The sequence below is a fragment of the Puma concolor genome, chromosome A1, assembly GCF_028749965.1.
Source record: "Puma concolor isolate L17-30 chromosome A1, mPumCon1.1.hap2, whole genome shotgun sequence".
Lineage (NCBI taxonomy): Eukaryota > Metazoa > Chordata > Mammalia > Carnivora > Felidae > Puma > Puma concolor.
In genome coordinates, this window is record NC_141667.1 from 200,105,244 (window position 1) to 200,124,407 (window position 19,164).

The 19,164-nt window shown below is 32.6% G+C and overlaps 1 protein-coding gene across 11 annotated transcripts in view; it reads left to right on the forward strand.

The window, feature by feature from the left end:
• Positions 1–19,164, forward strand: part of PCDH9 (protocadherin 9) — a 929,525-nt gene that overhangs the window by 627,079 nt on the left and 283,282 nt on the right. The window lies entirely within an intron of this gene.

Genomic DNA, 19,164 nt, shown 5'->3' on the forward strand with positions numbered 1-19,164 from the left:
GTCCCTCCTAAGTCAAAACTATTGTGCAGTAGGTTATGTTTTAAAATAAGAAGTCCAGGTATTTTGAGCCAGAAACACCAATACTCCACATGCAGTAAAGTTTTGACATTAGCAACAAACAGCATAAGAGAGAAGGGAAATTGGTCGGTAGTCTATCAATTTTACATGATGCTAGCACAGTTGGAAGGCTTTTTAGTGCTTTGGTTTGTTTGTTGTTTAAAAAAGTATGGAATAGGCAGGTATTTTACTATCTGCAGGGACCTAAGAACATGTGCTCCAAAATAAGGAAAATTGAGGTTGACACTGGCCTTGCACTTTCTAGTGATGTTAAGTCTCAGTCTCTCTCTCTCAGTGTGTCCTCCTTTCTCTATTTCTCAGTCTTGTTCTCTTTCCTCTGTCTCTCTTGTTTTTTCAGTCTTGCTCACTCACTGTCCCTTTAAGATAATAAGGTAACTATTGGAGTATTAGAAATAATATAAGCAAAATGTCCAAAATAAGGTCTGACAGATAATAAGAGCTCAAAAATGTCAGTATCATTGTTATTAAGTGAGAAATGCTCTTTCTCCTCACACCTAGTCCTATCGTTACGATGTCTCTAATGAAATTTGAGTTAATAAACTAAAACGATAATGTAAGTAAACAAATGAGGAGACACCTGTGGGGTATTTCCATGAATCATGTGCCAGAATTTGTTTATGAATACAAGGAACTGTATTTTGACTGTTCAGACAACATTTGTATCTACTTCATAGCTTTCAAAAAGAATTGTTTTTTTCAAATAATTTTAAAATGTTTTTTAAAATATAAAATCGGAGGAAAGGCAATATGCATAATTTTGATAGTTTAGGTGGTTACTGAATAGTTTTAAAATTCTCACATGGTCAACTCGTCAAAATAATCTGCCAAATATATATGGAAAGTACAAATTTTCATAGTTTTTAAAGTTGAAGACCCACTCTGTCTTCTATTATGTTTATCTTCACATGATAAAAATTCACGTATTATAGATTTATGTTATACTGATAGATATTTGAATTAGTAATAGTAACCTGTAATGAGATAAAATTGCTGTTGGAAAGATAAGGACAAAATACAACATCTGCTTATATATGTGTGTGTGTGTGTGTGTGTGTGTGTGTGTGTGTGTGTGTGTGTGTGTGTATGTGTATATATATTTATGTGTGTGTGTATGTTAACAAAAATGATATATTTGTAATAATTTATTACACTCAAAATGCTATTGATACGGAAATCAAATTTTTCTATTTCATTTGGAGTATGTTTCCATTTTTTTTTATATATGTGAATTGCTTATTTATTTGGGCCCCAAATGAATTGGGGGCAGATATTCCTGATTCATTGTTAGAAAACCTGATACATGGCATTGACTTTCTCATTTTCAATGAATTGCATGAGTGCCTGAATGGAGTGTTTCCTTTCTCCATGGCTAAGCTTCCCCTTCCTCTTTGACATTAGCTGCCATGTGATCACACACTTGCAACATTACTGACACCCAAAGACCTCACTTAGTATACACCAAGTTGGCGATTTCCATGGAGTGAAAAGGCAGAGAAGTAAAGGAGACCATGAGAGGTCCATAAGTAAATTCCTTTGCTACAATTCAAGATTATATTCTGTAGAGATCATCCGCTTTCAGTTTTCCTTACTGTTATATTTTCCCTCCTCTCACAATTCAAGATGCTAATTTTGACCTAAAACATTTTTAATCTATTTTCCCACTATTTTAGGAACTATGACTTCCTTTCTTACCCTGTGGTGATGTGGAGGTCAAATGGAGCAGCATGCCTAAGGAGTCCCTTGGTTTGATTCTGAGCCTGACTGTAGCTTAGGGTATCTCCTGCTTGGAGGAGTTTGACAGAACTTTCTTCTATTAGCCTTTAGGGTGAGGTTCAAACTCTGTCTATTCCCTTCGCCTCTTTTCTAGCACTATTAGTTTGGGGAATTGGAGGTTTGAGTGAACAATGTGACTTGTCCTCTTATTGGAAGCAGCTGGAACAAAACGTTAACTATAATGCTGCCTCTTTGCACTAGTAAAGCAAAATGAAGGGACTTTTTAAATATTAAAATTGTTTTTTCCCTCCAATGTGTATTCAAAAGAAATGTGTGAGATCGTAAATATGTGGGACTTTGTAATTATTAAAAAAAAATCGGTATGGTGTCCTTGAAATTTTAGACCTTAGCATGTTTTCTCCAGGCAATAAGAGCAGCTTATGGAAATTACACAATAAATTAAAAGTTTAATCTTAAACTTAATGATACTCTGTAAACTCTATAATCAATTATCATAGACATCTAATGGATAGTTTTACTGAAAAATTTTATTAGCTTTTATCTGTTTATGTTTTGAAGGATAAATATACCACAAAATACACAGTGATGAAATTCCCTCTGATCCAGATTGTTCCCAAAGAAGCAAATTTCTTCTCCCTACACCTTATTCATTGCTTCATTCTTTCATTCAAACATTTTAACTTATTTCAAAAAGCATTTCATGTATTACAAAAATTTCATTTTTTATTTATTCACACACTTGGCCAATTTTTACTGACTTCTAACTTATGTTGCAGGATATCTGAAGAAGCATTTAAAAAACATGCTGTTGTTAATTTACTTTTGTCTACTTAGGCAATGCCCATTTCATACTTTATATGAAAAAGAGGATTATGTATAAAATATGTAGTCACATAATAATAATTAAATAAATTATGAAATAGTCTCAAAAATGTTCAACTCCTTAACTGGAAGATTTCCTCAGTCATTTTAATTATGACTTAGATGAATATCTATTGGAAAATTTTACAGCTACTTACAGTAGCCAACAATGTGCATAGTATTCCACTTAGCAGATGTTTAGATTTTGGACATACTTTCCTATAGCCAATCCAATCAAGTAAAATTTGAGGCCGGTTCATTGGTACTATAAAAACACGTACAAACGTGTATGTCACATATGTATTTATGTATAAGATGTTAATCTGGTGTCTTTATGTGACATACTTAATTAGAAATTAGGATGAACTTTGGTAGAATACATTGTTTTATGCCTGAGGAGGCTTTAGTTTGCTTTTATTTTTAAAAATTTTTTTTAATGTTTATATTTATTTTTGACAGAGAGAGAGACAGACAGACATGAGCAGGGGAGGGGCAGAGAGAGAGGGAGACACAGAATCCCAAGCAGGCTCCAGGCTCTGAGCTGTCTGTGGGCTCGAACCCACAGACTGTGAGATCATGTCCTGAGACAAAGTTGGACACTCAACTGACTGAGCCACCCAGGTGCCCCAAGTTTGCTTTTAATAGGAGTTCAGTTTGGAGGGAGCCCCCATAATTTTTCCACCTTGTACAACTGTGATTACAGCCGAGTTTAATGAAAGAAAAGTGGAAGACACTACATAATTTGTTATACAGTTTGGACTTTAATAATAAGATCTATCATTTATTGAGCACTTACAATGTGCAAAGCACTGTGATACATTATGTTCCTGGCTGAAATCATTTCATCCTCATTACAACCTTATGAATTAAGTATTATTTTCCCATACAAGGAAAAAACCCCTGAAGTTTAAAATCATTAATAAATCGCTAATAAATTCCTCCGGGCCTCAGTGCTAATGAGTGGAGATTAGTGTCTTGAATTCAGCTTTCAGCTACTAAAGTAAATGGCTCCTTAAGACACTCCTTAACTAAGGTTCTATTGTTAATCTTCATATTTTTATATTTAGCAAATCATTTTTCAGTGAGGGATATTTAGCATTTTACCAGACCCATTGAAACCATTGAATTTTGGACTCCTGAATTTGAGGGAGATGAGTCATCTCAGATTAGCCATCAACTAAGCTTTGCTTTTCACATCACAAAAGGACAGCCAGGATCATAGTGTAACATGACTTCAATGTAAATATGTGGGTTATAAGAAACATTAATACCATAGCTCTGACCTCCTTTCAACTTTTATTTAAGCAGGGCGCCTGGGTGACTCAGTTGGTTCAGTACCTGACTTCGGCTCAGGTTATGATCTCATGGTTTGTGGGTTTGAGCCCCACATCAGGTTCTCTGCTGACACCTCAGAGCCTGGAACCTGCTTCTGATTCTGTGTCTTCCTCTCTCTCTGCCCCTCCCCCACTCATGCTCTGTCTGTCTACCTTAAAAATAAATAAAAATTTATAAAAATCAACTTTTATTTAGGCAGTGCTTAGATGATTATGATCCTAATTTGGAAGCTTTAGATAAAAGAGAAAGGCTGCTACTTATGCTATAACAGCCTACCCGAAGAAAAACAAAATACCACCTGGTTAAATTGCCCATTTTAGCAAATAAAATACAGGACACCCAGTAAAATTTGAATTTCAGATGAATAATCATTTTTTTAATGCACCGTTATTAATCAGGGGCATACTTCTACTGAAGCAATACTTATGTTTATCTGAAATTCATATTTAACTGAGTATCTGATATTTTATCTGGCACACTTACACCTACTGGAAAATATCGATTATGCTTTACTATTAGTAATTTTATTGATAGTAGTTGCACACAGATCTGGATCACCATTACAATGAAAACAGAAAAAGACCAGTTAATTCATCCTCCTTCCCAGTGAAGCAAGCAGATTTTCCTCCAGAATATCTTCCAGTGCTATTCCCTTTGGTGTGTTTTGCCGAGTACTCTTTGCTATCTAACATCTTTATGAGTTTCTATAGAATGGAAGCTCCAGAAGGTTTGCTCGGTGCTGTGTCCCCAGTGCCTAGAATGATGCCTACCACACAGGGGACACTTAATAAATGTGTTTTAAAAAGCAATGAATGAATATGAAAAGTGCTCACTACAGTTGTATTGGCTATTCAACATTTATTAAGGCGGGAAATGTGTACATTTTTCTTACCACTGATAGAAGCAGAAAAAATGTTGCAGTGACCCTCTGTGCCAGAGGCAGTGAACCAGCCATTTGTTCTCACTGCTTGTCCTCCTAATTCTGATTTTGTGTGGGAAAAATAAGTGAGTGGGTGAGCCTTGTTTCTCTGTAAACTCTAATCCCAAGGCCCGTTGATAGATGAAAGGGCTGCCTGCAGCTTAAAGAGCTGCATGAATGCTGAAGGCAGCCTTTTGATTTCCATTTCACTCCACCAAACTGCATTTTAGATCCTGCAAATCTTGGCAGACCCTCAAGGAGGTGGACGCCCCTGTTATCCAGAATAATGAATTGTACTTGAAAACGTGAACTCAGCCAATGTTGCTATTGGGGGAAAAAAAAATGACCTAGCACATGATAAATGAATGTTTCTATCTAACACTGAGAATTCTAGAAGAAAAACTGCAATCGTTTGAGACACACACATGACATTGTATAATATTGTCTTTGCATCATCAAGTCTATTAAGATAATGTATGGAAAACATGTTTATTCATCTGGCAAAACTGATAAATAAATAAAACTGTTAAATAAGTAATCAGAGTGCCAGTTCTGCTGAATAGTCTGTCATGTGGGCACTTCATTTACTGTTTAGCTGAGGGCTGAACAGGACAGACCAGGAGCCAAGTAGACAATACCTTTTAAATATAGATGAGGCTTTATTATTAAGCCCTACAGTTCAATATTTGTAAGAGCTGCTTGTAAAAGTCATGTATCGTCCTTTGGTATTTTCTCCTTTGTTCTTTTGTGTCTTTTCTTTTAGAAATTTAATTCTTAACCTTTGTATTCAACAATGTAAAATATCATAGGAAACATGTACGAGGAGTCCTGCATACCACAGAGAGTAACACATATAATACTTGTTGATTTTCATTCCTACCAAATGCAGTTTCTGCATAAATCCAGTGGTTTTGTCTTCAGATAGCATAACGGGTCCGTTCTAGTACAGACATTATTTTGGTCAAGTATTTGGTCCAATATGTAGAAAATACAGATGAATCTACAACTCCAGGCTATATATGTGTGTGTATGCCAGTTGTGGTAAGTTTAGATGGAAGGTATATTTGTTATGTCATAAATATTCCAGCAATTAATATAATTGCACTAATATAGGAAAGTTCAGTTTAGCATAATAGTATGCTAAATACAAATCTCAAGGATTCCTTTTTTAATGTTTTTATTTATTTTTGAGAGAGAGAGACGGCACCCAGAAACCTAGTAAATGTCACAGTTTGATCAATATATGACTACATCTAGTTGGAAATTTTCAGCCTTACTTAACAGCACCTGTTAAATCAGAAGGAGATACTGTGGAAATGGATACATTTGTTGCTCCACCAGCGGAGATATGTTTGGAAAAATTGTGCATAGAAAAGACTTGGAAAACATATTGCTAATGGATGGTTTCCATTGAGTGATAAGGTTGAGAAGGAACTTAGCATTTCTGTTTTTCTGTGTATTTTAATTTTATATTTCAAGCCTATGTTCATTTCTCATTAAGGAAAATAAATCTTGTTAATAATTTTTAAAAATTATTTTATACACTGAGCTAACAGTTTTTGGTAATCATGTTAGAATAAATCAGTTACCCATCTGGTCATTAACACTTCTTGAAATTCATGTTAATTAAGAGAGATATGCTAATTTTTGAATGCATAAATGTATAATTAGTAATATACAATAACTTACCCAAAATAATAGAGATCCTTTTTTTATATTTAGGTCAGCAGAAAAAAAATTGTTAGGTTGAATAAAAACAATTACCTGTCCCATTATCATAACGAATTGATGGAAGTAAAGTGTACATATATAACTTTTCTCTAACTATGTACACATTTAAATTTGTTTTAGAATATTCCACGCTGCAAAGAAAGATTATAGTGTGAAAAATCATATGTTGAGTCAGGTGCATTGGGATAACATTGATTTCAACCTGAAAAAGAATCTCTTTCTTTGAAGCAAGCAGAAGAACTCTGAGCTGCTGAGAGAGTTGCTGACAGAGTGGAAGAAAGCATAAAGTAACAAAGTGCCAGAGAGACAGGGAGTCAGAGAGTGAGGAAGAACCAGGCCAAGGTTGCGTGCTCACTTTCAGGAACTATATTGTAGAATATAAATCTCACAACCTAAAACACAAATTATAAAAAGTAGTATTTATATTTATAAAGAGGAGTCAAAATATCTATCATAAATGAAAAGGAAGTGCAGAGTTACAGCATGTTTAATTAAAGAGAATTTTACTAGAGAAAATCAGTAGAATGAGAAACTACATGAAAGTTTAATGGAACAGGTGTCTATTATGCTTTTGTTTTCATACTGGTGATTTGTTTGGTAATGTCACGTATTTTTCGACTGGTTTGGAACTGCATAATTAGATAAAGTTTTAAAACAATGGGAGGATTTCTACAGGCAACTAAAATATAAAACTTTAAAACATAGCTGAGACAGCAGAAATATGCCATGCTTTTTTTTTTAACTCTTACACTTCCATGAATACGTGTCATAACCTAAGATGGAATATAAAAGTGGTAAAAAGGAGCTGTTTATAATAAAGAAAACACATTGACCAAAGCTCAACTATTTCTTAATGCTCACTGTATGAATTCAGTATAAATGTACAGTCATATGTTTCTATAAAATTTCTTGGATACATATGAAATACATTGAACAATTTCTCAATGACTAAAGTGTCACTACTCTTTGTACATGGAAGAAATCTCTTTGATAGTATGTACAAGAATATTTAGAATTTTAGAAGACTTATGCTGAATACATGCAAGAAACTATATTTTCAAATGAATTTTAAATAAAAAAGACATTTTTGTGTTTATCACTGCCACATTCTCCAAGTGGGAAGGCAACCAATCTCTCTCTAAATGATCTAAACTCTATTGGATTTCTACATGTTTAATAGTTAATTTCGTCATATTCATCGATAGCATTGAGATAAGTAGTGTTCTTAAGAAAACTTTTTAACTCTGCTTACCTTTCTGAACTTATATAATTTATTTTTTAAATATGCTTTTAGAATATTTCTGTCTGGTAATATAGCCCTTTGATAAAATGCCAATACAAATAATATGTTTTATATATTAAGATATTTGATTTGATTTAATTATTATACTAATGAGGACAATTTTGAGAGAGGATGTACTATCACAATTAAGTCAATTACAGTTTTAATAGTTTGGTATCCTGATTATTTAACTCCTCCTATACACTCACCAAATAAAATGAAGCCAATTTCAGTTACCCAGTGAAACTAATATCTATTTTTAATATCTGCATTAGTCAATTAACTAACAAATTAATTGCATTTGTACTACCTGTAAGTGGTCAATATCATTCTCTAGCAAAAATTCTTCTGAATGGTGTGTGTGTGTGTTTATGTGCATGTATGTGTGTGTTTCTGTGTTTTAAATACAACAAAATACATTTTAAGAAGATCTGTACACGGCGTTTAGAAAAGTTAAATACCTACTTTTTAAAGACAGACAAAAGGCACCAATACCTTTTGCAAAGGATACCTCTCAAAACTCCATCAGCTGGAAATAAAATCTGGAAGTTGTAAGACCCAGCCCAGAGCTATCATCTAAAGAGTATGATTCTCTATGTGACATATATGTTTTATGAACAAAATAGCATAACCTGAGTTAAAAAGACCCTTCAAATATAAAGCAGTATTTTCTTATAATATGAGTACACAGAAGTGTATAAATGAATCCCAGGTATGTTCCTGGGAAAGATTTGTTCAATTTATTTGTGAGAAGTACTAGAAATGGAATTATATTCTGCCCTCCCCTGCCCCGTACTCTCTCCTTGGAATTTTACAGTAATTAAGAAAAGAAACATGAAAAAAAAAATACTGTTTTCAAGTAAATTAGAGTGCTCCCTGGGACTTGTGTGCAATTTCAGTCTTAATGCATAAGTCTAGAGAGAGGAAATAAATCAATTATAATATGGCATAAAATTAGCTCTTTTAAAAAACACACATACTTTTAATTTGTCTAAAATGTTATACATGTGTTTTCTTGGACAGATAAGGAGTTCAGACATAAACTCCAATGCTTACGTCTATACCAATATCCATAATTAGTGTGCATAAAATGTAAAGCACAAAACAGATATGACAATATAATATTCTACTTGTGCAGAACATGTAACAGGACCAACTGCTAATTGCTAGTATAGGGCAATTAAGTATTCTATCATGCACTTATACAATATGTTACAAGAAAAATGTGTAATTACGGAACTACTTGAAGTGCTTCTGGTTTGTATTTATCTTTTGTCAGCTTATTAGAAACACAAGAAAACAAGTCGAGAAATAATATCAGCAGATCAAAATACGATTTTTTGTTTTCTAGAAAAAGACATAATTGAAAATCAATAATATCAGCTGCTAGACAGTTCCTCAGGAGACTCTGTAGTACTAAAATGTTTGTCTTTGGATTGTCTCAAATGAATTCTAAAGCCATGGTTCTGATCATGAATTTTTACATTTGATGTACACATTCTGGAATTCAAATCACTCTGGAAACCAGCACAGTATATTTAACACTTCTTTCTTGGTCTATTGGTCTAATAAACTCATTGAAAGTACTTGGAGAGGATCTAGTTTAATTCCACTTCTGAATGCATATTCCATTCATTTATTCGTGCTTTTCTTGATTTAAAATTTACTGGGGGTTTATATATAACTGAGGAAAGAAATATAAATGAGATATGGTCTCCATTTAAAAACTGCTATAATTGAGGTAATGGGGCATTTGTAAGCATCACATCATATTAACCAGGAACCTTATCATTGTTAAATATTAAAATTGAAGCCCAATTCTGAAATCCCTCTTTAATAAAATAGTAATAAAATTATATTAGGAACAGCATTTATCACAGAAAATATTGAAGTACTAAAGTTAGTTTCTGGCATTTTTTTCCTCCTTAATATGTATATAGAGCATTCACATAATTAAATTGATTGCATTAAAATAATTAAAATGATTGTACATGGTTTGAAAATTGTTAATGTTGTATAGTATAATTAAATATTTTTCAAGAAGTATAAGCACTTGCAAGCATAAACAAAATATTAACATTTAATTTAGTAACTTGTAGTAGTTGGAAAACACTAGAAAAATAACCCACTGAGTGATATACTAAGACCTTAGGTGTTTTAAATATTTCTGAATAGGAATTTTAAATATTTTTTTAATTAAAAAATCTCATCAATCAAAACAAATACATATTGAATTTCCAGAAGAAAAAATGAGTTTTGTTTGAAGGGAGGTTTATATGAGTATATTTCATAAATCTATCAAATAGTAAAATATAGAACCCAATTTCTATTATGGACAATTAATGGAAATATTGCTAAACAAAAAAGTTAAAAATAGAACTACCCTGCTATCCAGCAATTGCACTACTAGGTATTTACCCAAAGAATACAAAAATACTATGGGGCACCTGGGTGGCTCAGTCAGTTAGGCATCTGACTTTGGCTCAGGTCATGATCTTGCGGTTTGTAAGTTCGAGCCCCACATTGGGCTCTGTGCTGACGGCTTGGAGCCTGGAGCCTGCTTCTGGTTCTATGTCTCCCTCTCTCTCTCTGCCCCTCCCCTGCTCATGCTCTGTCTCTCTCTGTCTCAAAAATAAATAAAAACATTAAAAGAAAGAATACAAAATACTAATTCAAAGGGATATATCCACCCCAATGTTTATAGCAGCGTTACTTACAATAGCCAAATACAGAAACAGCCCAAGTGTCCATCAACCAATGAATGCATATACATATGTGGTATATATGTACAATGGAATATTACTCAGGCATAAAAAAGAATGAAACCTTGCCATTTGCAATAATGTGGATGGAACGAGAGAGTATTATGCTAAGCTAAATCAGTCAGTTGAAAGGCAAATATCACATGATTTCACTCATATGTGGAATTAAGAAAAGAACAAATGAGTAAAGCGGGGGCGGGGGGGGAGGAGAGAGAGAGTGGCAAACCAAGAAACTGACTCTTAACTATAGAGAACAATCTGATGGTTAGAGGAGAGATGGGTGGGAGGATGAGTTAATCAGATGCTGGGGATTAAGGGGTGCTCTTGTTGTGATGAACACCAGGTGTTGTGTGAAAGTGTTGAATCACTATATTGTACATGTGAAACTAATATCACACTGTATGTAAATAACTGGAATTTAAATAAAAATTTCAAAAAAACTTGGGGCACCTGGGTGGCTCAGTGAGTTAAGCATCGACTCCAGATTTCAGCTCAGGTCATGATCTCGCAGTCACGATCCCATGTCTGACTCTGTGCTGAGTGTGAAGACGGCTTGAGATTCTCTCTCTCCCTCTCTCTCTGTCCCTCCCCCACTCACTCTCTGTCTCTATCAAAATTAAAAAATAAATATTAAAAAAGTAACAGCAATAAAATAAATGAGCAAAGAAACAAAAAGTTAACTGTGAGTTCCCTAATTGTCATTTCATCTATTTTATTCTTATCATTACTTCTTCTGAGTAAGCTTGTTCTACCACTTACAGTAATATATATATCACTCATATTAAAACAGCTTAAAATTAAAATGTTTTTAAATGTTCAAAATAATGGTTTTGTGAAAGAAACCATTCTAAGATTCTAGATGTAACGAGAAAAATAAATTGCATGATTTTAAATTGTTCACTTGAAGTAATTGTTACAACAGGGAAGCTCTAAAGAAAGCTAGTATTCTAATTATATTCTACTTTGATTATCACTGTCTTTTCTTTAGAGCAGTTTTATAGATACACTGTACTAATCAAAGCCATTTCAGTTTAGCAATATAAGGTAAATAATTACAAGGCCAAATATATGAACTCATTTCCTCAAGTTCCTGATACAGTTCTTATGAGGCATTTATGTAAGATCTGGTAATTGTCCCTTTTCCCCTAAAACACTTTTAAAATTTATGAATACACCCTTAGTTTTTAATCTCCATTAATGTGTCATGTGCTAAACAAATTTAAGCAAGCACAAAATTTTGCATGTTTAGATTAATTAAATCATTAAGCCAGTAGTTGCTATGCTGCAAATATCCATTTGGCCCTGTTGAATTTATTATCTAATATCTGTGGGCACTGATTAGCAGTTTTGCTCATTATTAAACTGAACTTGTTGCATAAATCAAGGCCCTAAAACATTTACTTAGCATGGTTGTTCCCTGAGCCATTTTTAACCTTTCTGGCTCAAATACTTCATTAGTTTAAAAAAGATAAATATGTATTAATTTCTTGAGCATAATTTTGAATATAAATCATTACAGTATTTGAAAATTTTTCGCTCAACTTGTATATTGTTTCTATATATCCTCTCTGTTTAATTTTTCATTTAAGGTAAAGAAAAAGAAAGGAATATAATGCACAAAAATTAGTTTCTTTTGCATAGCCATGTTTTTGCTCCAGGGCAAATCTACCCTCTCCCTTTTTTTTGAACTTTATAAAAGTGGTTACTTGGCAAAAAAATGAATCAAAGCAAAATGTTTTTTTTTTTTTCTGGTAGAATAATGAACTATTGCATAGTATATGGGAATTCTATCATATAGATTTCAAATATTTGTGTTGAGTGTTTAATCGTTTGACATATTATAGTTAAGGAAAACAATGATCCAGTGATGGAGAACATTATTTCTAAATTCTTATAAAGTCTTTGACTCATCCACTTATTTAACGTGTCATGTGTAAAATTCATAAAAGGAAAATTGCAAATAGCAAATACCTGTATGTGTTACATATAGAAGAAATGAAAATATCTATAAGTCTATATGTTTGTGTGAGTATGCATATATAAATAGATGTATATACATAAATATGTACCTAAAATCATCTTAATCTTTGCATTTTATTTTTTAAATTAAGGAACTTTTGAGAAAAAATGGACAATGTTCAATTTGTTAATGTATGCATTGAAGAATCATTTGTTAGGAAATAAGATATAGTAGATATTTAATGAAGACATAATATGACAATTTTTCCCCTGCCAGGGTGAGGGGTATGTGTGTGTAATAAAAGGAAACTCTACACACTGTGGAGTTAAAGTTTGCATTTCTTGGATACCTTTAACATTGCATCAAAACAATGTGACCTTCATTTGATTCATGGGAATACAATAAATATTTGTTTAGTTTGTAATAAATCATTGCATATCATTGTTATATGATCTTATTGATTAAAAATAATTATTTTTTAGTGTTTGTTAACACAGCATATGACCTTGTGTATTTAATATGCTATCCAGTCCAATGCATTTTTAAAATCCTATTCTGCTAAAAGATTATGCCAAATTTTACTTTTACTTTGTAAGGTCAGGGTTTTTTGCTTGCCTAATTAACAATGGTGTTCATGGGCTAAGAGGAGTCTGACACTCTTTAATGAGTTTTTTTTTTTAATTTTTACTGAAAAAAGGAATAATTCCTAGCTGTTAGTACACTGTATTTAGGAAATGTGCTTATCAATAACTGTGCATAAATTTATTCTAACTTATGTCACTAATACTAAAATGTTGACATGTATTTTCTCTCTGGTGCACATATCCTGAATTCTTTGTTTCTGACTGATTTTGGCCATTGTTGAGAAATTATCATTAAAAACAAAATTTTCTATCAACCCAGAAATCCTTTCTACAAGTGTAGAAGAGAAAGAAAGCACTTTCCTAATTGAATATGCATTGGACCAGAATGTGAGGAGCATCATAGGCAAGCAATTCTGAGAGATGGCAAAGACAGAAAGGAATCTCCCCCCGTGCCCCCCCCCCGCCCCACTCTGTATCTACAAACAGATACAACCCACTACAGATATGTTTTCAAGATAGACAATAATCAGTCCTCAAGGAACAGAACTTCATAGCACCAGTATTCACATATAGTGCAACTAACTTTACAGTTACAGGGGTGACTATCTGTATTGGCTCATTCATGTCTCATATCTTTACGACAAGAGAGAAATTTGCAACCTGTAGCAAGGTGCCCACTGAATTTAGGCTCCTATCCTTCCACAGAAACTGGGAGACAGGGGTGCTATCTACCTTGATGTGTACAGTTCAAAGGGGTGGCTCCCAGGTTCTTGAGAATTATTCCTGGATTATAAAGATGACAAAGGCCTCTCTAGTTTTCAAAAGATTTACATATATTTCAAACAGGTGAGAAAGTACTTACAATTTTAAGTTTTATAAAGTAAATGCTTTAAGAAAAAAGGAAAGGATGGTAATCTGCTTTATTATTGATGGAGAGAATTAAATCTTTTACTTATAACTGTCTTTTGTACTTACGCCATTAAAACTAATTGTTTAAACTAACCTGATGCTACCTTAATTTTGGCTACCTACACCAGTTATATGGTCTATGTTCAACAATATGTTCTCTGCAGGAATTTTATTTATTTTCTTTTTTTTTTTTAAGTTTTATTTACTTATTTTGAGAGAAAGAGAGAGAGAGAGAACATGCACACATGCAAACAGAGAGGGGTAGAGAGAGAGGGGGAGAGAGAATCCCAAGCAGGCTCCACACTGTCAGCACAGAGCCCAATGAGGGGCTCCATCCCATGACTGGTGAGATCATGACCTGAGCTGAAACTAAGAGATGCTTAACTGACTGAGCCACCCAGGTGCCCTTTATCTGTTTTCCTTAAAATAAGGTATGGATGTGGTAGATGCACACTGCTTTCATATAAATTTTCTCCTAGATATTTTCTCAGAGAACCGGGGTTGGAGGTGTTTTGTTCCTAGTCTTTGTTTCCGAAGATTATACTCAGATGTTGCAACATGTTAAGTAGGATATTGTTCATGAGAATGTAATGGACATATTATTTCTCTCTTCCCTCATGTCACACATTTCTTAGTCCTATTGTTCTGACTTCAGAAAATATTTTACCTTGATTCATTACTTCTAAATTAACTTAAACTTAGCAAAGCCTTGTTTCCAAGTGGGTGTTTCGTGTGGTTCTACAGTATGCTATATTAATAAAACATAATTGCTTCAGTTATGTCATACCATCTGTTGCCCCAGGCACCAATATCCTTCAAAAAAATTCATTCTTAAACACTCTATAAAAATACTTTATTTATAATAATATTAATTCCACCATGTTCCAAACCCTGATGAGCAGTATACTGATGTATAGAAGAATTTGATATCATTTAAAATAAAATTACTTAAAGAGTATAGGGGAGGAAAAATAATTTTTCCTCTACCTTTCTGAGTTCTTGGCTGAGATGTCTTTAATAAAAGACAGATTATCATGAAAAAAATCACCACCCAGGTTTACTAGAATTTTATATTTCATATATATGCGTGAGATACCCAGAGAAAAATGAATAACTCCCCAAGGTGCTACCCTTCAAGAGTACAACGAATTACAAATCTATTTCCTTCTTGAAAGGACTATTTTTCCTCTTTGTTTTCAAATTTGAACTTAGAATTAAAAAAAAATCCCTCTCTGCCTTAAAAATAATTCTAGCCATGGTTATTTATAATCAGACTATTGACTAATGCTTTTAGGGTGTTAGAAAAACAATTTTTCTGGCTCTATAACCATTACCAAGGAAAAAAAAAAAACATGTATTTTAATGTTTTCTGTGTTATAAATGATTTTTTATATATACAGAATAAAGCAAATTTGTTCATAAAGCCATATCCTTTACAAATATAGTGCCACCCTTACTCACTGGATCTACATCAGAACCACCTTCTAGGGGAGGAATGTATTTCTTAAGAATTCGATCCCATATTCTCTTGTCTTGAATTTGTTTTTACAACTTAATACATTAACTTACTGCATTCCAAATCTTCCAGGGGTATCATTAAAATTCCTTTCTACTTCATCACATGAAAATATAGCTCTGGTTAATACAACATCATTAGAATTATCTTTTACAATCACAAGAAAAAATGCTCTAAGTAGATGGTCTTTAATGCAGTGTCTGCTTATACGCAGTGAGTCCATATAAGCACTGTATCTAATAAGACAACAAAAATGTTCCATGGAGTTTTAACAGTTCTTGATAAATACTTCCAAATTTAGAAAAGATTCCAGAACTAGTTTTGAAGATTTATGGTCCATTGTATTATTGAATTATTTTCTTTCCTTGGGCCTTTGTTATTATTGCCATAACCTTTAATCTTAAGGTACAGTGGGAAATAAATGTCCAAGTCATGCTTATTTTTTAAATAAGATAATAGGAAACTGACTGCATTGAAACATTATCTTTCTCTATTTTCATTTTTATTTTCCCTCTTTCTTACATTATATCTATGTGTTACTTTCTAAACAAACATGTTTATATAAAATAGCTTTAACTAATAAACTATTTTTATAATTTATTTTATTCTTGTCATTATCCCCTTGTTACATTTCTTTTGAAAATTTTCTTAGTCATGTCCCTAAAATGATATTACAGAAAATTAAGCTATATTTGCCTCACCAAAGACAAAATAAAGAAAAGTTTAAACAAGCCATTTACAGTAAAAATAGGTATAACTGGAATAAAGCAATATGAAATCTTCAATTCACTGGAACTTTTTTGTCTACATATGACTTTAGAAGAAAGACAAAAATCACAGAAAACAAAGGGAAATTATAGTGTTTTTGAAAAGCACTATCTTTCCCTGGTATCAGTATAGATTTAGTTAATTTCTTTTGCTTTTAATATCTTGTGCCAATGATATACCATATTTCAATAGCACTACATTCTGAAAAGTCCTGAAGCATAAATTAACTATAGGGACACCTGGGTGGCTCAGTCGGTTGAGTGTCCAACTTTGGCTCAGGTCATGATCTCGCGGTCTGTGGGTTCAAGCCCTGCGTTGGGCTCTGTGCTGACAGCTCAGAGCCTGGAGCCTGCTTCAGATTCGTGTCTCCCTCTCTCTGTGCCCCTCCCCCACTCATGCTCTGTCTCTCTCTCTCTGTCAAAAATAAGTAAACATTAAAATTAATTAACTAATTAATTAACTATTAAATATTGAGGCAGGAAACCATTAAATAGACTATTTAAAATCTTCCTTCCATCCTTCCATCTATCCTTCCTTTTTCCCTCTCTCTGCCTCTCTCTCTTTCTCTCTCTTTCTCTCTGTCTCACACACACACATACCCCTTTCTTTCTTATTAAAAGCTTAATACTGATCTCTGAGTCAAGAACATTAGATGCATCAAAATGATTCATGCCCATCATTCTAGTAAACTAAGGTTGTATTCTACTGTTTGTGTTTTGTGGAACATATATATTTTGTTGATCAAGTCTTGCTGTTTCTTAAAGATGAGTTTAGTCCAATCACATGCAGGATCTAAATAAAGCCTCTCCATTATTGTACTTATTTGTACTGTATGTTCTGAGAGTTACCACTGCAAAGAGGCTCACACCAAATTAATACTCTTTGAAACTCTCTCTGGATAATGTATAATTCATTAAATAGTTGACCTTCTCACAAGCTGCAGATGTTTTCAATTTTCTCTTTTTATTGCCGTATTTTCGTTAGATACTTTTCAGTCAAGATTGTCATGAAAACACATTTCATTTATTTGTAATGTTACTATTATTTAATGTTTAAAATAGTAAAGATATTTCTTCAATATTTAAAATTGTTTTATTGTTTTGTTTTCCTTCCAGTACCTCTCCCCACATTACTTTGCATTGAGATAACTAAATCATAAAACTTTTATGCTATTTCAATATTATCAAGCCTATAACCATTGCAGATCTTTTTTTCCAGCTTACTCAAAATTCATTGTTGTTAGATAATTACAAATTAAAATGTGTTCTAATCTTCTTGTAATTCTGTCTGAGTCAACTCTTCTTCCCTTGAAGCTTAAATCATAGCTGATCATTACTTGTTACATGCTAATTGATTTCTGTTTAATTTGGCTTCTTTCTTTATTGCAGTAGATCAAACTACTTGACAAGATTCCAAAAGTAGGATTTTGCTTTTAGTTTTTCTTTTAAGATAGTTACCATCTGTGGGAAAAAGTTTGGCTCATACTGGCTTAGTTTTCATACTACTATTTCTCTTAATGTGATTCATCTTAAGGTAAATGCAATATTAGCAAAATCTAGATTTAAATGAGAAAAACATTTTAGGCCAAATATATTATTTGCAAAATGTTGACATAAAGAGCTGCATAAAGCATATGATATTCTAGAAAAACCAATATATCACAGTTGCTTTATTTTAGGTACAAAACAACAAACTAAACGAATAATAAAGAAGAAACAGAAATGGATGATGGATTGATGTCAGTGCCCTCTGTGGGACATTAACATACAATTCCTATAGAATTTTTATATGAAGTAAATACAGAAAACAAATTTTTGCTTATCATAGATTAACATTAACCTGTAACATTAAATAATAAAGTGCAACTTAGGTACATATTACTTTTTAACATCAAATAAAGATTACTCACAGTTTAAATATAATTTTGCATTTTTAAAAATTATGGTTTGACAGAACCCAATACATGTTTGGGGGCTACTTCAGATACCTATATTTTTAAAAATGCCCTTATGTTAAATTGCATATGTTATTGTTTTTAGGTTATATATTAAAGGAAGAGAGACAGTAAAACAACATAAGGAAAAAAATCAAGATATAGAATGATAAATAAAGAAAATATAACATTTTAATCTAGAGAGTTAAAGAAATAGACTTCAACTTTTAGATTTCGTTTGGGATTTCTGAGTATGAGTGGGAAGCGTAAATTTTAAGAAAGCTAAACTACAGCTTTGCAACAAAACCCAAAAGCAAACACTGAGAACAGCTTTCACTGAATACCTGTATGTTTCGACTGACAACTTCTAATCTTCTTCTGAAAATGGTAGATGCAGATTAGATTTGGACTTCATTAAAGAGATTATAATTCCCTGATAAATGGTGTGTGCTTTATTATTTCATACTCTGAATCTAGGTTTCACTTAGTGTAATTGTCTACAGACTCATGATATAACATAAAGTTAGATAATTTTTAGAAAGACTTTGTCTCATATTTATTATACTAACTTTTAAAAAAGTAAGTTCAAGAAAAATTTGTTTGTTTTCTCTTGCTGGCTACATAGATTTTTCAACTGTTCTGAAGGCTGAATTACTGGTATTTATCAAGACTCTAATGTCCAGAACAAGGATAAAAGACTTATAACATCTGTAGAATTATTGTTAATTTTTATATTTAGAGACTTTAGAGTTTAAAAAATTCATGCTTAGGAGTTTTGGAATCAAGAGGTCT